The sequence below is a fragment of the Spinacia oleracea genome, chromosome 4, assembly GCF_020520425.1.
Source record: "Spinacia oleracea cultivar Varoflay chromosome 4, BTI_SOV_V1, whole genome shotgun sequence".
In the NCBI taxonomy this organism is placed as follows: domain Eukaryota; kingdom Viridiplantae; phylum Streptophyta; class Magnoliopsida; order Caryophyllales; family Amaranthaceae; genus Spinacia; species Spinacia oleracea.
Genome location: NC_079490.1, coordinates 166206016 through 166230955, shown reverse-complemented (window position 1 = coordinate 166230955; position 24940 = coordinate 166206016). Strand labels below are relative to the sequence as shown.

Below are 24940 nucleotides of genomic sequence, written 5' to 3'. Positions count from 1 at the left end.
AATTGATTCTCTACTTCACTCTGAAATTCCTTGAATTTGTCAAAGGATTCAGACTTATGCTTCATTAGGTAGACATAACCATACCTACTGAAGTCATCAGTGAAAGTGATAAAGTAGCTGAAACCACCTCTAGCATTTGTACTCATTGGTCCACATACATCTGTATGGATTAAACCCAATAGTTCATTTGCTCTTTCTCCAACTTTAGAGAAAGGTTGCTTTGTCATTTTGCCAAGTAAACATGATTCGCATTTACCATAATCCTCTAAGTCAAATGGTTCTAGAATTCCTTCCCTTTGAAGTCTTTCTAAGCGTTTCAAGTTTATATGGCCTAATCGACAATGCCACAGATAGGTGAGATCTGAATCATCCTTTTTTGGCCTTTTTGGTATTTATGTTATATACTTGTTTGTCGTGATCTAATAAATAAAGTCCATTGACTAATCTAGCAGATCCATAAAACATCTCTTTAAAATAAAACGAACAACTATTGTCTTTTATTAAAAAGGAAAATCCCTTAGCATCTAAGCAAGAAACTGAAATGATGTTTTTAGTAAGACTTGGAACATGGAAACATTCTTCCAGTTCCAAAACTAGCCCGGAGGGCAACGACAAATAGTAAGTTCCTACAGCTAATGCAGCAATCCGTGCTCCATTTCCCACTCGTAGGTCGACTTCACCCTTGCTTAACTTTCTACTTCTTCTTAGTCCCTGTGGATTGGAACATAAGTGTGAGCCACAACCTGTATCTAATACCCAAGAAGTTGAATTAGCAAGTATACAGTCTATAACGAAAATACCTGAAGATGGAACGACTGTTCCGTTCTTCTGATCTTCCTTTAGCTTCAAGCAATCTCTCTTCCAATGCCCCTTCTTCTTGCAGTAGAAGCATTCGGATTCAGAAGTGGGTTGACTGACCTTCCTCTTTGCAGATTTGGCGCCAGTTTGCTTAGTTGGGCTGGCCTTGTTGCCACCTTTCTTAGCATTCCTCTTCTTTCCAGATTTCTTGAACTTGCCCCCACGCACCATAAGCACATCCTGCTTATCACTTTTGAGCGTCTTTTCAGCGGTCTTCAGCATACCGTGAAGCTCAGTGAGCGTTTTGTCCAGACTATTCATACTGTAGTTCAGTTTGAACTGATCATACCCGCTATGAAGAGAATGGAGGATGGTGTCTATAGCCATTTCCTGAGAAAATTGCTGATCCAGCCGACTCATATTCTCAATGAGTCCAATCATTTTGAGAACATGTGGACTTACGGGCTCGCCTTTCTTAAGCTTGGTCTCAAGAATTTGCCTATGAGTCTCGAATCTTTCGACTCGAGCCAGATCTTGGAACATGTTCTTCAACTCACTGATGATTGTGAAAGCATCTGAGTTGATGAACGTTTTCTGCAGATCCGCACTCATGGTGGCGAGCATTAGACATTTCACATCCTTGTTGGAATCAATCCAACGATTGAGGGCTGCCTGAGTGACCCCGTCGCCTGCAGCTTCGGGCATCGCCTCATCTAGGACATACTCCTTTTCTTCCTGCATAAGAACTATTTGCAAGTTCCTTTGCCAGTCAAGGAAGTTTTTTCCGTTCAACTTCTCCTTTTCGAGAATTGATCGAATGTTGAATGAATTGTTGTTTGCCATATTAAAACTACAATTGAAAAGAATAAACAAATAAATAACCATTCACAGTTTCTCTTAATAAACTTAAATTCTAGCATACATGCATAATTCAATGTTTATTAAGCATTTTATTCAAATTATGTGTTCCGGCAGGTGTGAATAAAATGATTCCAAGATCCTAAAATCATTGAAGAACTAAGCACAGTTTGTCGACTTAATCCTAGAACATCTTAGGTAAGCAAAAGCCTTTTGCTAATAGTCTAGAAACTATTCTTGGTTGATAGGTACGTCTAAGAACTTATTAGGTAAACCTATCGATTTTGCCACGACATAAAAGGACTCCTTACTTATATCGTTGAGTTTCACCAAAACTAACATGTACTCACAATTATTTGTGTACCTTGCCCCTTTAGGACCAATAAGTAACACCTCGCTGAGCGAAAACTATTACTAGATTGATGTAAAGGATATCCAAGCAAGTGTATATTTTGGCATGGCACCTTTTAACTCAATTTTTAAGTTTGGAACTTAAGGCTCTTACTATGTTGGTTAGATTTTAAGTGAACTAAAATCCTTAATCATGCAACATAATCAAGCTTTTGATCTCATGCATTTTAAGACATATTTAAAACAATAAATAACTTAAAGCATGCATAAGATAAATGTGATCTAGTATGGCCCGACTTCATCTTGAAGCTTTGACTTCAAAGTCCGTCTTGAAAATCTCCGTGGGAGGCACCATTTTCTTCAAATAGGATAAGTTATAACTAATTACAACTATTTGATGGTACGCAGACCATATTTGAATTGAAAAATAACTTTGGTACTTTAGACCAATTACATTCAAATTAATGGTACGCAGACCATATTTTCTATCCTATTTGGGCCATACTAGTCACTTCATAACCTGCAAAACAGTACATATACAATATATACCATTCACCCATTCATTATCATGAATGGCCCACATAGCTGGTTAGTAAAACACATTATGCATCACGTAAACATTTGCAGCAATTAATCAAGGGCACCAATAATCTACCAATTATTCAGTCCTTATTAATTCTAATCAAGTTGTTTTAACCTTAAGGATTTGTAGACCTAATCAAGAGTTTATGACTAAAAAGCGCTCCCACTTAAACCAACAAATTTATATGCTTTACTAATTTTAAACATAAAAATGTATTTCTAGTCTAACCGGAAACATACAAATTTAATTAAAATTTAAAGCTCATATAAATTTATAATTGAATCCAAAAATTTAATTTAATTTCAGTCGTATTTAAATTAATTCATGATTTTAATTTTAGTAAAATAATTAGAAGGAAATTTTGTGAAACACTACCTTTAAGTTTGGTGGTTTTGTGAATTGCTACCTTATAAAAACTTTTTTTAATTTAACTACCTTATAAGTTTGGTTTGTTTGACTAACACTACCATTTGACGTTTTTCGTTAATGTTTTCCGTCGTGTATTTCTTCTATTCTTTTAAATATCTCCGTTCATTTGTCATTTTGTGCATTTGCCATATTAAATAACCGTTGTAGTGGAGTCCAAAGACGTAAAACATTAACAAAAAACGGCAAATGGTAGTGTTAGTCAAACAAACCAAACTTATAAGGTAATAAAATGTAATTTCCTTTTTAAAAGGTAGCAATTCACAAAACCACCAAACTTAAAGGTAGTGTTTCACCAAATTTCCTAATTAGAATAAATAAAATTTATTATAATTACAATATTCAAAATTAAAATCCAAGAAAATAATTTAAATTATTAATTTTAAAATTAATTAAAATTACGTGAACTGAAATTTTCAAATTAAACATTCAAAACGATCTTTAATCGTAACGCAAACACCCTACGCGTTGCACGCCCATGGGCCACACGCACATAGCCATTGCTGGCCATGTGTGCGCAGCCCATGCGCTCGTCGCATAGCTGCTGCATCCCCATCGCAAGCCTCCGCACGCATTGGTGCTCGCTGCGCGCGCCAGCGCTCATCGCACGCGAGCTATCGCTCGCAGTGCGCGCGCGACATCGCTCGCTGGGCGCGCGACATCGCTCGCTGGGCGGGCGACATCGCTCGCTGTGCGCGCGAGCAATGCTGGGCGCAGCGCTCGTGGCACGCGAGCTTGCGCTCGCTGCGCGCGAGGCTGCGCGCTCTTGTGCGAGGCAGCGCGCGTTATGGCGCAGCTCGCTTGCTGCCCACACGCGACTGCCTTGGCTCGCCCTTCGCCCATGCCCATTCGTCCATTGCTCGTGGCACACGACACAAGGCAGGGCTGCTGCCTTGTGCTCGTGCACTACGCCCTTGCTCATTGCATTCGTGCCGCACGGGCGACGAGCTCCCTTGCTCGTCGTCGCATGCCCGCATTATACAACACCCCTAAAGGGTAACACGAAGCGTCCATTGCTTCGTGCGTGCAAGTTTTATGAACGAATCGCATAAAAATTTAAAATTTATATTTAAAATTAATGACAAATTAATAAATAATATTAATTTCATAATTTTAGGGCGAAAAAATCGAAAATTTATTATCCAATTGATTTCCGATTGTTATGGATTCAAGTCTAGGTCATAAAAATTTAAAATTTATCATAAATTTACAATTTTTATGGTGGTTTTTAATCATAGGTTTCTAATTAAATTACAATTAATTATGAAAATCAAATTAATTCTAAATTATTCTAATTTTCAACAAATTAATCATAATTACAAATTAGATTGCATAATTAACAAGACTAGGCATTCAAACTTGTTAAACATATGCAGTAGGTCAATCAAAAATTCAAGATTTGTCAACAAGAATCGCAAATATTTAATTTAACATCTTAAATTTACGAAATTTTGCATTCGAAAAACTAAAACCTTCGAAAAGTCATAGTTAGGCTTCGAATTTGAGAATTCTGGGTTCGGCTTTTACATGCGGAATTGACACAAAAATCACTCAATTCGGATGAGTAACGAAGAAACTGCCGAAAAACTGCGTACGTATAATTAAATAAACGCAATTTGCAATTAATTAACAATTACGAAAATTAATCACCCCTTTTAATTATTGCAAATTTGTAATATTTAACCATGTTCATGCAATTTAGATTATGAAAATAATAAGGGGCTCGTGATACCACTGTTAGGTTATGATACATATGACATTACATAGATCATGCGGAAACAACCATTAACCCAGGACAACATATTATTTACACATAATCATATAGCATAATTTAGATGCATACTCTTTGTTGCGTGCCCTCCCTAGCTGCGCCCGAACCGAACAAGAACAAGTCTTTAGGACTCCAAGTGTCGTCCCTCCGTAGATAGTCCACAGCACGTCCGGATCCGCCTTAAGATTGACCAACTAGAATCGCCCTTAAGGTACTAGAAAATTTCGGCACTTTATGAGCAAGATGTGTGTTTTAATTTTCTCTCAAAAAACTCACTTTTGAATACTTTGAAACTTGTTATAAATTGTGAGCCCTAGCCTCATATTTATAGTGGTATGGAAAGGGAATCGAAATCCTATTCAGATACAATTTAATTAAACCTAGAATCCTACAAGAACTCTAATTTTAATTAATTTATCAAATAGAATTAGGAATTTAATCATTAACCGAACTCTGCATGTTTTAGGAAACGTGCACGAACACAAACACTTGCACACACACGCACGGCAGCCACGATGGGCCCCATGCGTGCGCGCGAGCAGCAGCCCACGCAGCGCCCGCGCGCGCTGCGCAGCCTGCTGGGCCTGGCCTTTCGCTGGGCCTGGCGTGGCTGTTTGTGCGGCGCGCTTGGCTTGCTGGGCGATGGCCTGGCTTCGTGCTGGGCCTCGTCCGGCAGGCCTCGTCCGATGCTTATTCGTACGATGCGCTTCCGATTAAATTTTCCGATTCCGGAATTCATTTCCGATACGAACAATATTTAATATTTCCGATTCCGGAATTAATTTCCGTTTCGAACAAATATTTAATATTTCCGTTTCCGGAATTATTTTCCGATTCCGGTAATATTTCCGATTCTGACAATATTTCCGTTTCCGGCAATATTTCCGATTCTGGCAATATTTCCATTTCCGATAATATTTTCCGATACGTACCATGTTTCCGTTTCCGGCAACATCTACGACTTGGATAATATTTATATTTCCGATACGATCCATATTTCCGTTTCCGGCAATATCATCGTTTCCAGAGTATTCATTTCTTGCCTGTGACGATCTTAGCTCCCACTGAAACCAAGATCCGTCGGTTCCGAATATTCATAGATGGAGTATTTAATGCCATTAAATACTTGATCCGTTTACGTACTATTTGTGTGACCCTACGGGTTCAGTCAAGAGTAAGCTGTGGATTAATATCATTAATTCCACTTGAACTGAAGCGGCCTCTAGCTAGGCATTCAGCTCACTTGATCTCACTGAATTATTAACTTGTTAATTAATACTGAACCGCATTTATTAAACTTAACATAGAATGCATACTTGGACCAAGGGCATTATTTCCTTCACCTGTGTGCTTGGAATGCGTGCTATTTGTTGAAACCATGTTGAAATTGTTGATGAACTTGGTTATGTTGAGATTGTTGATGATCTTGGTTATGTTGATATTCTTGATGAACTTGGTCAGGTTGAAATTGCATGTTTAATACTGTTGGATGGACATATTGAACCTAGATTGCATTATGAGAATTATAACATGTTAGTATGGATGATTGATACAAACATGTTGGTTGGGAACACTAGATTATTCTATATATGTTGGTTGTTGTTCCTTTTTAGCTTTTCACTACTTTATTAGGGCGGTGGAACTTGTTTAGTAAGTTGAAACTTTATACCCATATACAGGGTTGATCATGGTTAAAGGAAAGGTTGGGTAAATTGGAATGAGTCTTGATTGGTGCCTTTGTGATCACTTACTTAATTCCAAGATAAAAACAGTTGTGAATAAATGTGGATTGTATGCCTTATGTATTGTTGAGTCATAACAGAGTCTCAATTTGTAAATCATGTAAAGTGAAACTGAGTAGTAATAGCTTTATATTGTGCACGTCTAAAGTGACGGACAAACAGGAGTTGGGGTTCATGGTGGTAGCCCATGGCCTTTTCTGGGACCGGATTGATCACCGTATTCTATTTTTATTAAAACGTTCCTCGATATCGTAGGTCACTGAGGTTACGGAGTCACGCCCGTACCTCGTCTTCCTTAGTGAAGACTTCTGGATGGACAACTCGGTCCATTGTCTATTTCAACTAAAATAATATTATTGCTAAAAGTCTAGCCTAGTCTAGTCTGGTCAAGTATGGTCGTCAAACTATCATGTTTTGTCTGCCTTTGTTTGTGTTCATTAGTATCATGTTAGGATTGTTCGTTTAATAGAATCATGTTAGGATTATTATCGATTTAGTATGTAGTACTCAGCTTTGCTGATTACGTGCTTTTGCTTGTGCATGTTGATCATGGCTATGCCTTATTGATCCTGTGATGACCCAATCTTTGGTGAGCAGTCTCTAAGGATCAATAAACATTGTCCATCTGCAGGTTTGAAGATGTTGCATCATTGGGATCGGGAATAGAGAGCTTGTATTTAGTTTTGATTTGCTAAGTTGACTTGGGTTTGTTTAATTGGACTTTAAACTTGTCGTACTATTTATATTTCCTTATTTTCGTTGGTTGATTTTTGGGACTAAACCTGTAATCGATTATTTATAAACCTAAAGTTAGTTTTATGTTTTTCCGCTGCAAAATTCTGAATAAGCCGTTACGTTTTCACACGGGCGATAATGCCTTGATAATTCTCTACGTTTTATATTAAAAGGTTATTTTAGAAAAGAGAGAATTGTCAGGGTGTTACAAAGTGGTATCTAGAAGCTTATGGTTTTATTTCAATGATTTTTAGGCGCCTAAACTAGCTAGTTTCCTAAAACGAATTTCCTAGAATTGAGATTCTACTTATTATATCATTCAAAAATGCATACTTTTTTTTGGGGGACCAAATTCATTTTATTTTGTTTGAAAGTATATTAATATTTCTTATTTAAGTTCGAAATTAACTTATTTATTCGAAACTTTTCGTTTATGTGAATTAAGTACGTTTTTTCTTTCTTTTCGAAATTAAATTAAATATATTCAAAAAAAAAATCTTATTCCTTAAGTTTATTTATTCGTTTAATAAATATTTATTCGTTTAATAAAAATTTCTTTTTATTAATCGTTCTTGTTTCATTCTTTAAATGCTTCAATGTTTTACTTATATTGATTTATTACGAGAGATTGGTAATATAGGAAAGGGCATATAGGATAGAATTGTATGTGCATTAGTAGTTAATTGCTAGCATAAGTACTTAATTCCTACGTCACTACGTGCATGTGTTAAATGTTTAAGTGTTGCATTTAAATGTGCATAGAAATGGTTTGATTCCACCAAACTTATTGTTTTATTGAATTCTTATTATGCTTTGGTTGAGAAATAGTTAGTAAGACCTTAAGTTGTCTCCTTCAGGAATAAAATGTTTTCTTCTTTTATGCTACCTTGTTATTCGTGATGATTGGATTTTGTTCCTTGTTTCTCAGTTGAATGTCCTATATGTGAATATCGTTCATGAATGATCGAAGAGATTACCTTGAAATAATTATTGCACATTTGTAAATGATTGTTGCACATTCGTAAATGATTGTTTGATTTACGTGAATTTTGTCTATTGAGGCGATATTACGTGATATAGGATACTATTAAGTGATGTTTTATACCTAAAGTAGAATATATATATATTACTTCCAAGTTGCGCTCTAGGATGACCAACAATAATGACCTAGCTGCTGTTATTCGCCTCTTGGCGGAAAAGCTGACCTTACCTTTTTAGAAAATCGATTTGGAGAGTTTGAGAAATTGTTTGGGGTTTTGAACTGTCCTTAGAATATGAGAGTGGGTCAAATTGTCATGTATTTGAAAGATGAAGCTGATTTATGGTGGAGAGAGAATAGAGTTAGGCTTAGCACTGCTGAGAGATTCAATTAGGATTCAATTGTTACTGCCTTATGGGAAAGTTTTACCCTACATTTTATGAGAAAGCAAAAATTTTAGGAATTCATAAACCTTAGTATGGGGAGCATGACCATTGCCGATTACTATAGCAAATTTGTAGCACTGTCGTGGTTTGCACCTGAGGTTGTAGCCACAGAGGAGCTAAAGACTCTGAGGTTTAAGCAAGGTTTGACTGAGGAGATCCAATTAGGATTAGGTGGGGAAACCTTTACATCTTTGGATATTGTGTATGGGAAAGATGCTCATATTTATGGTTTGCAGTGTAGAAGGGACAAGAAAAATATTGTTCTTGGGAGAAAAGGAAAAAGTTTAATGCTGGGGAAAACCAAGGGAATTTCGAGAGGAATATGAATGAAAATGGGAATGGGAATGGATATGGAAACTTTCAAGGAAGGAACAAACAGGGGCACAACAATAGGAACCAATCTGAGAGAGTGTATCACTGTAAGATGTGCAATAACAACCATCCTGGTAGGAATTGTAAGGGAGAATTAATGAACTGTAACTATTGTCAGAAAAAGGGGCATAGGAAGTATGAGTGCTTTACTAAGCAGAAAAAGGAACAAAACGGTAATGAGAGTGGTAACCAGGTGAAGTCGGGATTTAACCAGTCAAGAAATTAGAGTTCGAATCCTATAGGGTCGCAAGACTACCAAGGAAACCTCCATAAGTCTGCTAATTAGAATAACAACCATAACAAGGCCCCGGGTAAACTGTCTGTGATAAGTCGAAATGAAGTTGAGCGACCTGTTGACTTAGTTTCTGTTACTTTTCTATTAACTCCGTGCTAGTTAGAAAGTTATTTGATTCAGGGAAAGCTTATTCTTTTGTTTCGTCATCTCTTATTAAGAGTCCGAAGTTAGTAGATTTTGAGGTGATTGATTTACCATTAGTATTCCTACTGTTGTAACCATAAGGTGTACCAAATTGTTTAAGAACTTGCCTTGTGAACTATTTTTCAGTTGTGTGAGCTAGATGTGAGTTAAGAAGTCGGAATGAAGATCGAGGATGTTCCAATTGTGAATGAATTCATGGATGTGTTTCCTAGTGAGATTGCAGGTATGCCACTTGCTAAGAGCCGTTGAGTCCCCTATAGACTTAGTTCCTAGAATGGCGCATATATCTAGAGCACTATATAGAATGACACCTCCTGAAATGAGCTAATTAAGACACAGTTGCAAGAGTTGTTTGGTCAAGGAATATATTAGGCCTAGTGCATCACCGTGGGGAGCTCCTGTGTTGTTTATTAAGAAGAAAGATGAGAATGTGAGATTTGGGTATCGATTTTAGGGAGCTAAGCAATGTAACCATCAAGAACAAGTATCCTTTGCCTAGGATAGATGACATATTGGATCAATTGAATTGGGCGAGTGTGTTCTTGAAGACTGATTTACGTTTGAAGTACCACCAATTGAGAATAGCTGATAAGGGCCTAAGACCTCATTAGGATTCATCATTGTCATTAAGGGTTTAGAGTAACGTCTTTTGGGTTAACCAATGCACCTGCCATAATTATGGATTTGATGAATAAGATTTTTCCACGAATTCCGAATTAAGTTCGTTATTATGTTATTGATGATATCCTGATTTATTCAAGGAATGAGAAAGAGCATGAAAAACACTTGAGGATTACTTGGAGACGCTTAGGAAGAATCTAGTTTTATTAAATGAAGTATACAAATCTTGAAGTCATATGTGTATAAGTGACACCGACGGAAAAGTGAAGGACTAAATTGATTGAAAACTACGTTACGTAAGGGAATAAATTTAAGAGAAGATTTGAGTGGTTCAGGATCGTTTGAAATCATTTGTTGTCTTGAAAAGATGGGAATGTATGAATTGGTGAAAGTGCTAAGAGTTAAGCCCAAGAGTTATACATCCATGAACGGCGTAATGAGGTTCACTAAAAAGGGAAAGCTGAGTAGAAGGAGTTTCTGTAGATCCTACTAAGAGTCAAGCTGTGAGTGAGTGACCTACTCCAAAGGAACGTGTCTGATGTTTGAAGTTTCCTAGGCCTAGCTGTCTATTATAGGGGTTTTGTGAAAGATTTTCGAACAAAGAAAAACCAATGACCAACTTGATGAAAAAGGAATCGAATTTCGAGTGGAGTGAGAAATGTGAGAAAGCTTTCTAGATTTTAAAAGAGCGTTTGACCTCTGCACCTGTCGTCGCGACAATTGAAACCTTATGAAATCAATTACCCTACCCATGACCTAGAGTTAGCTGTTATTGTGTTCACTTTGAATGATTTGGAGACATTATCTTTATGGGACAACATTTGAGATCCTTACCATAAAAGTCCGAAGCTTTGACACAAAGGTCTAGTGAATCTTAAACCGACATTGAAAATGAGTACTGCTTTCCACCCTGCGATCGATGGACAAACTGAGATTACTAACGGAAAATATTTTGAGAGCCTGTGTTATTGACTTTAAGTGTAACTGGGAAGACAATCTAGATTCGATTGAATTTCTTGCAACAATAGTTACTACGTGAGCTTTAAGATAGTACCTATTGAGGCATTGTGTGGAAAGAAGTGTAGAAATCCCACTTGCTACGGTTTTTGTGGAAATATAGCATTGGAGACATGATTCGCTGAAGTAGAAGTATCCAAAGTTATTCCCTGAGGTGAGTTACGAGGGTGTAACTTGTATTCTTTAAGGGGGTAGAATGCGATAGAAATTCGCGCTTTTTACCTATTTTTATAGCAATTTTATGCATTTTTATGCTCATTTTTAGCAACTTATACATGTTGATGCAAGTAAATAGATTCTCCGCATAAGAAAAAGATGTTCATGTGTAACACAAGCAACTTTAAAGTTGGCAAAAGGTGCACATGAGGGGCACAAGTACTTCTCCAGTAAGAATAAGTTGAAAACTCTTGAAAAATGTGTGAATTTTCGTGTCAAGTTTCGAGACGAAACTTCTTTTAAGAGGGGTAGATTGTAATCCCCCGTAATTTTATAAATCTTATTAATATATTTTAACGTATAGTTAATTATATTTAAATAGAATTAACGAATTTTAGAAATAAAAATGTAATTAACGTAATTTATTTTTATACGTTCTAAATATTTCAACGATTTATGAAATCAAAAGTAATTTTAGAATTTTACATTGAAAAGAAATCGAATTACGAAAACCGATTGAATTTAGAAAACGATCCTAATTGATTTTGGATTGAAATCCTAAAACTAAATCCTAATTCTAAGCCCACTTGGCAAAGCCCAAACAAATAATCCCACCACTCTCTTTACTTGCTCCAACTTCACGTAAAAACAAAAACAAGAAATCAAACCTTTCTCTCTTCCCCTTTTACTTCACGTGAACCAGAAAAATAAAACAAAATTTCAAACCCTGCTTCAACTTCACGTGGACTCTCATTGCACCGCCGCACAAACCACCGCCGTCAACCACGACGCTGCTCCTCCTCAATCCGACGGTCGGTACTTCTTCTTCCTCCCCTTCTCCTTCGTTTTCCCTTTTCCCTTTCGTTTTCCTCCTCTCGATCCTTATGTGACTGTTATGTTTACTCGGCAGCCACCACCGAGCCGCTGCCACCATCGACCCGCACAACCAACGCACACCACCAGCCGCGTCGTTGCACTAGCCGCCGCAGTCTCCCGGTCAGGTTGTCCCTCCTTTCTCCTCCTCTCTTCTGTGCTTCTTGCTCAATCACGCAACCACCGAGTGCGACCTCCACAGTCACCACCTCCAACGGCGTCTCCCGTTCGACCACCAAACGCAACCACCTTCACTCTGCGCCCAGCCGCCGCTGCCGCGCCTCCCTTGCCGCCGGCCAGCATCCCCTTGAAGCTTTAATTGGTTAATTTCTTAAACCCTAAGTTAATCAAATTGTTTTAATTATATTTTATTATTTTAATTTATGTTTTGATTGAATTAAATTTATGATTTAATGATTATGAATTTTCAGATTATATATTTTGCTTAATTAATAAATTAAATTTCAGATTATATGATTGAGTTGAAATAAGAATTTTAATTATTTAAAGCATGAATTTTAAGGTTTTTATAGTTTTGAAACCATGGTAGGATGATTATAAGTTATTAAAGTTATTATTTTTATAATTTCAAACATGTTAATTATGTTTTGGAGTAGTTTGAAATTAGTTATATTGCTGAAAATTTAAAGTACGATGTTTGCAAAGAGTTTTCAACGAATTTCAATCACTAATCCGATAATTATGATGCTAGGAAATTAATTAGTTAAGTTTCGATATTGGAGAATGTTCTAAATACGTTTGCGATGTGTTTAGAGTACGTTAGTGTTGCTGTAAATTGTTAGAAATTGATTGGGGAATTTTATTGGTTGTTTTTAGGCGGAGCATTCTTTGTAGGCGACTTTTGAAAGTGTTAAAGTGGCCTACTAGTTGTTTATACAAGGTACGTACATACCTGTGTGCTTGGAATGCGTGCTATTTGTTAAAACCATGTTGAAATTGTTGATGAACTTGGTTATGTTGAGATTGTTGATGAACTTGGTTATGTTGATATTCTTGATAAACTTGGTCAGGTTGAAATTGCATGTTTAATACTGTTGGATGGACATATTGAACCTAGATTGCATTATTAGAATTATAACATGTTAGTATGGATGATTGATACAAACATGTTGGTTGGGAACACTAGATTATTCTATATATGTTGGTTGTTGTTCCTTTTTAGCTTTTCACTACTTTATTAGGGCGGTGGACCTTGTTTAGTAAGTTGAAACTTTATACCCATATACAGGGTTGATCATGGTTAAAGGAAAGGTTGGGTAAATTGGAATGAGTCTTGATTGGTGCCTTTGTGATCACTTACTTAATTCCAAGATAAAAACAGTTGTGAATAAATGTGGATTGTATGCCTTATGTATTGTTGAGTCATAACAGAGTCTCAATTTGTAAATCATGTAAAGTGAAACTGAGTAGCAATAGCTTTAGACTGTGCACGTCTAAAGTGGCGGACAAACAGGAGTTGGGGTTCATGGTGGTAGCCCATGGCCTTTTTTGGGACCGGATTGATCACCGTGTTCTATTTTTATTAAAACGTTCCTCGATATCGTAGGTCATTGAGGTTACGGAGTCGCGCCCGTACCTCGTCTTCCTTAGTGAAGACTTCTAGATGGACAACTCCGTCCATTGTCTATTTCAACTAAAATAATATTATTGCTAAAAGTCTAGCCTAATCTAGTCTGGTCAAGTATGGTCGTCAAACTATCATATTTTGTCTGCCTTTGTTTGTGTTCATTAGTATCATGTTAGGATTGTTCATTTAATAGAATCATGTTAGGATTATTATCGATTTAGTATGTAGTACTCAGCTTTGCTGATTACGTGCTTTTGCTTGTGCATGTTGATCATGGCTATGCCTTATTGATCCTGTGATGACCCAATCTTTGGTGAGCAGTCTCTAAGGATCAATAAGCATTGTCCATCTGCAAGTTTGAAGATGTTGCATCATTGGGATCGGGAATAGAGAGCTTGTATTTAGTTTTGATTTGCTAAGTTGACTTGGGTTTGTTTAATTGGACTTTAAACTTGTCGTACTATTTATATTTCCTTATTATCGTTGGTTGATTTTTGGGACTAAACCTGTAATCGATTATTTATAAACCTAAAGTTAGTTTTATGTTTTTCCGCTGCAAAATTCTGAATAAGCCGTTACGTTTTCACACGGGCGATAATGCCTTGATAATTCTCTACGTTTTATATTAAAAGGTTATTTTAGAAAAGAGAGAATTGTCGGGGTGTTACATACTTGGACCAAGGGCATTATTTCCTTCAGTCTCCCACTTGTCCTTAGGGACAAGTGTGCATTGCCTAATTCCTTTGTCGCTTGATGCTTGCTCATGAACATAAGGTAAGAGTTGTCATCCTTATTATGTCCAGAGGTATTTCTCGGTTTTAGAGTTCAATTGATCAAATAAACAGATAATCATAGCCTATGATTCATCTGAGCACGACCATGCATTTTACAGTTTCTAGCTCTCCGAGTGGCCTTGTACTACTTTCAGCATCTCATCCCGATTTATGGAAGGACAATCCCAATCTTGCGATCTTGAGATTTAGACTTCGTTTGATAGGTGATTACCCGAGCGTTGTCGTTATAGCCTCCTTTTACGGTGCGACGGTTGACAACGTCAAAGTAACCAGTTCTCAAACAAGTAATCTCAAATCACTCAGGTATTGAGGTTTAGTGTCTAATAGTTTTAATGAAATTTACTTATGACAGATTTTCATCTCTTACATTAAAGTTTCATAGGTCTGTCCGATACTAGTCTTCCCAAAGTAAGTATCTATGCAAATGATTGCGACATTGCCATGTCCACATAGTTCAAGAAACATAAGTACTAGTCATCTTGCATTCTAGTCGTCTAGCGTTTTCTATGCGTCCATCTTTATAGAAAACTCCAACCAGGGACCATCTTCAACTTTTGACATTCAAGTTCACTTGATAGACATTTCTTAGTCACAGGACTGATCCTGACAGTCTATTTTGAATATATTGTCAAATTGAAGGGACTCATCATTTAATACTAAACCAAGATTAAATGGAATATGAAAATACATTTCATATATGATAACTGTTCAACCCCAATGTTTTACAACCATGGGCCTCCAACCCATCTTTAAAACCATTAATGAAATTTCAAAGCTATGCTTGATTTCCAGGGCCACAATGTGAGTGTTGTTTCTCACTTGTTGCATAGGTTTAGTTATCATGCTTTGCCAATCTTAATATCCTTTTCATCGAATGTTCTTCGAGATATGATGATAAGATCTTTTGAGTATGTTTATTTCGTGATCTAGTCTTTCTTGCTACAATAGTGGTTCTATGCATTTCGCAATGAAGAACCATCAAGTCAGCGGACATGTGATCCACCCAAGTTCAGTGAAGAACTCTTTAACATAAACAACCCTGTTTTCTTGCTTCTTAGGCAATAAGTACTTTTACTTCAACTGTATAGGTTGCTAGTGATGCTTTGTTTGGTTTTACTTATCCAAGCAGTTCACAGATATGTGGAAGACTTTCCAACTATATCTGTTTAATTTCCCACGCAACAACCCATGGTCTCTAATCCATGTTGCCATTTTAAAACACGATGCTCTGTAGCTCGTCTTTGCCAATGGTTAACTCCAAAGGGATCTTGTTTGATCCTTTGCCAGTGTTTATGCGTGTAGCATCAATATTTAGCATATCTTTATTTCCTTGAATCAAGAACTATTCCTATTTACCTTTTTAAGTACCATAGGATTTTCTTGATCTCAATCTAGTTGATCTTTACCTAGAACAATAGAGATTGGTATATGTTCGTCATGCCTAAAGTCATACGATACATTTTTGGCGACCCTTATATTATATCATACATGATAAATTCTTTTGCAGAATAATTCCCAATTGAATTCTATTCATGTAACTTTAGCTATCCAATTTTAGTAGATACTGAATCCAACTAAACTCTTTGACATATAATATAGGTTAAGAATCTCATTAAGATCCTTTGATGTTTAACTTAGTATATGCTTATACATAGTTCAAAACATTCATTACTTAGCTTTATTCATATGGGTCGAATATCTCCAGGAGTCTTTCTTATTTGATTTAGTAAATGCCATTACTTAATCTAAAACAATATTATAAGATCTTTGTAAATAGATCTTAGTACCCAGTATGTACTAAGTTTCGCCTTAGTCCATCATTGATGAATAATTTCAAATCTAAGTCATTGGCATTTGAATGTTATTTCACAATAGAGAGATATGTGTGTGATACACATAGGACCAATTAAGTTTTACGTACTCCCACTAAACTTCTTATACATCTATAAGATTTATGTACATTTTATGAAACTAAAATACTTTATTAGTTTCACTAAAATACAATTCTAATTCCCAATTGCTTGCTTAAATCTGTACTTAGATTTCATAAGCTAGCTTTCCTTTTCAAGCATTTATTTGATCCACAAATCCTATGACATGCTATCACATTTGATTGAGGAATACGTTTTGTCATCCAATTGCCATATGTACCAATATGCAATCATTGCTTGATTTATAGACTTGAGCATTACGATTATGCATGAGGTTTCAACACAATCCATGCCATGATTTTTCTTGTAACCTTTAGCAACTAATCTAGCTTTGTGTGTGAACAAAATTCCATGTTTGATGGTTTTTATCCTTAAAACCAATTTGCGACCAATAGGTGTTAACCTATTCTTGCAAATCAACAAATTTTCAATTTTGTCATCAAAACATTAAGTATGTTTTATGGCCTTTAACCGTCTAAAACATTTGAGTCGATATATGGCCTCTAACCATTTTAGGGAATCTGGGTTTCGTCATAGCTTTCTTACAAGTCACAAACTCATTAATCTACATGATAATAGTTTGACTGCAAGTTGTAGGTTTCTTCACTATCTAATAGAAGAATCTCATAGTTTCAGTGACCTGAACTCTATGTTTCTTCACTATCTATTAGAAGAATCTCATAGTTTCAGTGACTTGATCTCCATGCCTACTTGGGTATAGAACATCAAACAATAGAATATCAACAGGCACGTTGAGAGTCCTTTTAATATTCTGTTCTCCTTGAAGCACTTGTAAAGTCTTCTAAGAGATGTTTATTCTTTAAGGCCACTTCTAAAGTCCTTAAAGAATACGTGTTCGGATTTTCTAAAAACTTCGAAAAGCCTCCGGAATGTCCGTTTATGTTTGTTGTTCGCCTCGAAGACTTTCGAGGTCTATTTTCTCCCACTTGTCATTTTGGAAATGAATCTCCAAAAGGACATTATTTCGAGCAAACAAACATTGTGTTCTCAAAAATTCGTGGTAAAAACAATACCCTTGTGTCTCATTTGAATAAATCACAATGAAACATATATCTATTCTTGGGCCTTAGTTTGTTGAATAACAAAGACTAAGTTCCCACTGAGTTTAGCAACTCCTTAGATATATATATTGTTGAAAAGATATTCTGAATTACTTTTCAATATCTTTGACGAATTTGGTTTATTTTGGTGGTAGTTGAGCATTTTGTTTTAGAAATTATAGGAAAAGTCTTTATGATTCATCATTGATCGAATCAAGCACTAATTGACTTTGATAATTCCAACTTAGATATGCCATATCTTATGGAGCTAGATCGTGAAATTACAACACACAATCATTGATGATCATTCTTGACTTAAGTAATCATCAACATGATCTAACCTAGATCTTTATGATTTCTTGCCAAGTGGGTTTTATACTTCTGAATCTTTGAACTAGCCAAACAGATTCAAACTTATATTTCATTTGAGTAAATAAACCTATATTCACTCAAATCTATGTGAAATAATAAAGTCATAAAATCTTTCTTTAGCTTTGAACTCTATTGTCTAGGCGTTCTAACAATAGTTCATATCGTCTGTTACTTTCAACAAGTAAGACTAGCTTGTCTTGAATTGATCTAGAAATCAACCAACTTTCAAAAGTCCATAAAAATAGAGCTTTTAAATGTTAACTTGTTGACATGGTCTAAGCAACAATGCTAAAGGTTTGTGGAACTCAAATCAAGAGATTGATTTGAACCTAGTAAAGTTTTTATTGTTAAAGAGTTGTTTGTTTTAATCAAGCATATTGACTCAACCCGTAAATGACCATTTCATTCAAATAAACAAACAAACATTGTTTTTGTTTTTCTTGAATGTGATTCTTTCTGTGTTTGAAAACAGAAATTTAGGTATGCTGATTATGGAACAAAATAGCCATTAAGTTCCAGCCTTGAAAGGACTTAAAACAAACCAGATGACCCTACAACTAATGTAGCATTGCCATGCTTCATTTCCCACTTGTAGGCCATTTGTGTAGCCTAGCTTCCATTGTTTGAGTTATTACCGAAGTAAGAACCTCAAGCGGTATATGATACCAAGGAAGTTTGATTGCTAGGTCACTTCTCTTTAAACATAAACTTTTAGGTAGAAACGGAATCGTAAATTCCTTTCATTTGTTCCTTATTTTCCTATTTCTTGTACCCTTTCTTATAGTCTTAAGAATTGACTTCTAGTGTTGACTTTTATACTTTGTTAGACATGTCCAATGTCATCCAATAAGGTTCTTACCATTTTATTTATGTTGAATATTCTGTTTCAACTAGATGATTTTACCAGAAGCTTCTAAAGTTCTATAAGCATCGATCTATTCGAATGTCTAGGGACTAGACTCATTCGAGAATTAAATGGACAAAGATATTAGGTTGTTAACCATTGGTAAAGCTGAGCGTTTAAACTCAATGCTTTATGATCTCAAAACTACATTGTATTTTGAATTCACAAGCACCAATCGGTTTGCCATTCGACTTTGATATTCGAAAACAACCATAAAAGTCGCTATAAGAAACGTACATTTTAAATTGCTCACTTTCTCTCATTTCCGTGAATCGTTCTTGGATTCACTATGAATCGAGGAAATTTACTGTTATCTTTCTAAAAGGATTTACTGCAGTGCAAGATATTTTATTATAAACAATCATTAAAACATACATTGAAGCATGCAAAGTCTAAACATTTATCATGAATAATAACTTGAAAATTAAAGCAATCATGCAATTTAAACAAGTCATTGGCATTTTATTCGAATTTATTGTTCCGGCAGGTGTGAATAAAATGAATCCAAGATCCTTAAATCATTAAAGAATTAAGCACATTATGTATTTAGACTCAATTCTAAAATATTTTAGGTAAGCAAATCCTTTGCTAATAGTCTATAAACTACTCTTGGTTGATAGGCACGTCTAAGAACTTATTAGGTAAACCTATCCCGTTTGCCACGACATAAAAGGACTTCTTACTTATATCGTTGAGTTTCACCAAAACTAACATGTATCACAATTATTTGTGTACCTTACCCCTTTAGGATCAATAAGTAACACCTCGCTATGGGGGAAAACTATTACTAAGATTGATGTAAAGGTTATCCAAGTAAGTGTTATTTTGGCATGACACCTTTTAACTCAATTTTTAAAGTTTGGAACTTAAGGCTCTTACTATGTTGGTTAGATTTTAAGTGAACTAAAAACTTTAATCATGCAACATAATCAAGCCACAATCTCATGCATAATTAAGACATATTTAAAACAATAAATAACTTAAAGCATGCATAAGATATAAATGTGATCTAGTATGGTCCGACTTCATCTTGAAGCTTTAACTTCAAACTCCGTCTTGAAAATGGATTGGAAACTCCGTCTTGAATTTCACCATGGGAGGCGCCATTTTCTTCAAATAGGATATGCTATAATTGAAACTAATTACAACTATTTGATGGTACGCAGACCATATTTAAATTAAAAACTTTGGTGCATTAGACCAATTTTACATTCCAATTAATGGTACGCACACCATATTTTCTATCCTATTTGGGCCATACTAGTCACTTTCCATAACCTGCAAAACAATACATTTACAATATACCATTCACCTATTCATTTATCAATGAATGGCCCACATAGCTGGTTAGTAGAACATATTATGCATCACATAAATATTTCCATCAATTAATCAAGGGTTCCAATAATATACCAATTATTCAATCCTTATTAATTCTAATCAAGTTGTTTTAACCTTAAAGGAATGTAGACCTAATCAAGAGTTTATGACTAAAACGCTCCCACTTAAACCAATAAATTTACATGCTTTACTAAATTTAAACATAAAATTGTATTTCCTAGTCTAACCGGAAACATACAAATTTAATTAAAATTTAAAGCTCATATAAATAATTATTTGAATCCTTTAATTTATTTTCAGTTTATTAAATTAATTAATTTAAATTTAATCAAGGTTTTAATTTTAGAAAAATGATTAGTATAAATAAAATTTATAATAATTAAATTATTCAAAATTAAATTCCGAGAAAAAATTAAATTACGAATTTTGAATTTAATTAAAATCGTTTTCCAACTGAAAATCAAAATTAAATTCAAAGCGCATCAATCGGGTCAAGACGAGGCCATGGGCTTGCGCCCACGCCCCGTCGAGTCCACGAGGCAGCATCGCCCCTTACGAGTGATCGCAGAGCAAGGCACGAGCAGCAGCCACGCGCAAACGCAGCAAGCCAAGCCATGCTTGCGCGCAGCATTGCTCGCTGGCTTTGTAGCGCAGCAGCTGCTTGGCGAGGCAGCGCTCGCTGTGCGCGAGCCATCGCTCGCTGCTGCGAGGCATCCCTCGCTGCTGCGAGGCATCCCTCGTTGCCCGCGCTCGCGCCTGCCTTGCTTGCTCGCCTTGCTTCTTCGTCCCACCCGCCCATGCACATCGCAACACTCGACGCAAGGCAGGGCCACTGCCTTGTGCTCGCGTGCCACAAGTTTGCTCGCTGTATTTGTACCGTATGGGCGACGAGCTCCCTTGCTCGTCGTCGCATGCCCGCACTATACAACACCCCTTAAGGGTAACACTTAGCGTCCATTGCTTTGTGCGTGCAAGATTCATGAGCGGATAAAATAAAAATCAAAACTTTTTTTAATTTAAATTTAAAGACGAATTAATAAATCATATTAATTTGATAAATTTAGGGCGAAAAATCGAAAATTTATTATTCAAATTAATTTTCGATCAAGTTTATTTTTATGGATTCAAATCTAGGTCATAAATTTTAAAAATTTACCAAATTTAACAAATTTTATGGTGGTTTTTAATCATGGATTCCTAATTAAATTGTCAATTAATTATGAAAATCAAATCAAATTCTAAATTATTCGAATTTCAACAAATTAATTACAATTACAAATTAGGTTGTATAATTAACAAGCTTAGGCATTAAATTTGTTAAACATATACAGTAGGTCAATCATAGATTCAAGATTTACAAACAAGAATCGCAAATATTTAATTTAACATCTTAAAAATGACAAATTTTGCGTTCGAAAAACTAAAACCTCCGAAAAGTCATAGTTAGGCTTCGAATTTGGGAATTCTGGGTTCGACATCAAATCTATGATTTTAGTCAAAATTTTAAAACGCCGTTGACATGCGAAATTCACTATTAAATTATACGATTCCGACCATTATTGACTAGACTGCCGACAATTCTGCGAACATATAATTAAATAATAGCACGAATTTGCAATTAATTACAAAATAACGAAATTAATCACCCCTTTAATTCATCGCAAATTTATAAATTTAACCATGTTAACTATAATTTATTATGGAATTAATTAGAGGCTCGTGATACCACTGTTAGGTTATGATACATATAAAGCATATATATTTCATGCGGAAAAACCATAAAGCCAGGAATCCAAATTAATTGTCACATAACAATTAACATAATTTAGGATGCATACATTTGTAGCGTGCCTTCCCTAGCTGCTCCCGAACCGAACAAGAACAAGTTTAGGACTCCAAGTGTAGTCCCTCCGTAGATAGTCCACAGCACGTTCGGATCCGCCTTAGATTTAATTAACTATAATTGCACCTAAGGTTTTAAGTTATTCGAATAATTTGTGGCAAATTAACGTTAGTTTTAATCCTTAAAACTTATGTGAATACTTGAATTATGTGTTGTATAAATTGTGAATACCATCACATATTTATAGGGTTGAAATAATGGAATTAGAAGTCTACTAGGTTTCCATTAATCTAATCCTATTAGAATTAGACATTAATTAAAACTAATAAAGTTATTGTTTAATTAAACAACTAACTCTAGTAACCTTAGGAAATTTAATCTTTAATCTAATCCTAATTGCTTAAGGATTCGACGTATGCACGAACTCTACGCACACACGCACGCACAGCCCACAAGGGGCGTTGGGCATGCCGCGCGCGGAGCAGTGATATGTGCGTTTTATATAGTGTTTTACCCCCGTCCCTTAGTACTTTTATGCGTCAAATGAGCTCTTAGGAGCCGTTTTTAGTACTAATATATGTTATTGATTGTGCCTTGAGTTTCAGGTTTGATTATGAGAAATTGGTCTTTTTAGACCCGTTTCATGGTGATTTAGGCCACTACACGAGCCCGTGGAAGTTCGGGACCTCTATCGTCGACTTTCGGAAGCCTTAGATGCTTATGGTTGAGCCCCGAGAGTTAGACTCGGTGATATGGGCGAAGGATATTGAAGATTGCAAATCGCCTTGTGAGCTGAGGGCGAAATGCGACCATCGGGCGGAATTAAAAAGAATTGAAGCCATCTATACGCGCCCGATCGGGCGCAGTTCGCCCGGTCCGGATCGGGCGCCCATCAGAAGCAGATATCAACCTTTCGCATTCCGCCCGATCGGGCGGAATTTGGCCCGATCGGGCCGAATGTCGAGCAAATCGCCCGATCGGGCAACGCCAACCTACAGCAGATACTCGCGAGTTTTATTTCCGTTTTTTTTGCATTAATTTAGGCAAACTATATAAGCTTAACTCTTTTATTTGGAGTGACATCTATTATTCTAGTTTCTAATCACTTAGTTTATTTTAGTTCTCTCTATTTTCTCCAAACACTTAGTTTTAATTTTAATCAAAGATTCAAGCTTTATTATTCCATTGTCCTTTAATTCGGTATTATTTCTTGCTCTAATTTAATTCATTGCTTTAATAATGTTTTCCATTATGTTAATTGCGTTGTTATTTACTATCATGAGTGAGTAGTTTAATTTCTAGGGTTTAGGGGATCCATGAATGCATGATTGGGGTTATATGTGGACTTGATTAATTGATTGATTAATTATAATTTCTATAGCTTATTATCATTGCTCGTCAATTCTGTTCGGCTGGACTATTTTGATTTGAGTTTGATTAACCTTAGATTATGCGCCGAGAGGTATAAATCTGATGTTTTTGGTCTGTGGCTATTAGATAGGAATTATTTCTAGTACGTAGCGAGAGCCCGCTAGTTGTTCTATCCTAAGGAATTCATAAGATTCGAGAGATGCATGTTTTCCTAGTTATGATTGTTAATTGATTGTTATTGTCCGTTGTCCAATCCCGGTCTGCATTTATGGTAAACCGCTGCCCTAGATTCCTTTAATATTGTTAATTTCCGATTTGATTACTTGTTTTAGTTTAATACACAAACCAATCCAACTCTTGTTACCAGTAGTCTAGATTAGTAATTTAATAGTAGAAAGAACGCTTGTTTCCCTGTGGATACGATCCCTGCTTCCCTTGTTGTATTTTTAGTTGGTGAACGTTAGGTTTATCTTTGATAGGAGTGCGATTTAGCCTGTCAAATTTTGGCGCCGTTGCCGGGGAAACGGTTTTATTTTCTGTTATTAATTGTTTTTCTAGATTATTTTCTCAAGGGACTCATGTTCCTTGAGATCGGATCTCACGGCTGTTTTCTAGTTTTTACTTGTTTATGCCCAGGATTGTCCATACCAGCGATCTGACTTCGTTCGATCCTGAACCTGAACGGACCTTTCGTAGACGGCGTAGATTCGTTGAACAGTTGAGAGACTATTCTGACTCTGAATCCGACTATCTGATTAGCAATCTATTCCATACAGATTCAGAGATGGGTGACCAAGCACCACCACCGCCACCCCCACTTGTGCCAAGGCTTACAGGCTATTCTAAACCAAGTCTGTCTATGCTTCCCAAGGCAATCATGCCTTCCATTGCGGTCGAGAATTTCAAGATCGAACCCCAGCTGATAAACATGATCGAGAGACACCAATTCGGTGGGGAAAAGGGTGAAGATCCTAATCTCCATATTCAGTCTTTCATTCAGTATTGTGCCACCATTAAGCAGAAGAATTTAACACCGGAGAAGACTATGGAGATACTTTTTCCATTTTCATTGAGTGGGAAGGCAAAGCTATGGATTAACAGTCTCAACCGCGCAGCTATGAAAATCACCGATTGGAATTCCTTGGCCCTTGCGTTCTATGTTAAATATTTCCCACCTGAGAAGACAGCTCGTCTGAGGGGTCAAATATCAGGTATCTCTCAACAAGCAGATGAGAGTTTGTTTGAGGTTTGGGAGAGATTCAAGGACTTGCAAAGAGAGTGCCCGCACCATGGTTTGGATGACTGGTTCCTGGTTCAGCAGTTCTATAATGGTTTGGGTAATGAGTCTAGGTGTCTTTTAGATTCAGCTGCCAGTGGGAGATTTATGCAACTGGAGGTGCCTAGAGCTTTAGAGGTGATTGAGGAGATGGCCATCCATAGTGCCCAATATGGGAATCCTAGAGGTTTTGCCGACCGGGGTGTTAAGCATGAGATGAATTCTATTGAACAGCTTACTGCTCAGCTAACTGACCTACATCACAAGCTAGATAATATACAGATCGCATCTT

General features: G+C 36.2%; 1 long non-coding RNA gene and 1 other non-coding gene across 2 annotated transcripts; one reads left to right on the top strand and one right to left on the bottom strand.

Annotated features, from left to right (window-relative positions):
* Window positions 1-11622: 11622 nt before the first annotated feature.
* On the top strand, window positions 11623-13068 carry LOC130459750 (uncharacterized). The gene is made up of 3 exons (XR_008919345.1): window positions 11623-12110; window positions 12205-12489; window positions 13005-13068. It is a non-coding gene; the product is annotated as an uncharacterized lncRNA (long non-coding RNA).
* An 11493-nt stretch (window positions 13069-24561) lies between these two features.
* On the bottom strand, window positions 24562-24668 carry LOC130460155 (small nucleolar RNA R71). The gene has a single exon (XR_008920099.1). It is a non-coding gene; the product is annotated as a small nucleolar RNA R71 (small nucleolar RNA).
* Window positions 24669-24940: the final 272 nt, after the last annotated feature.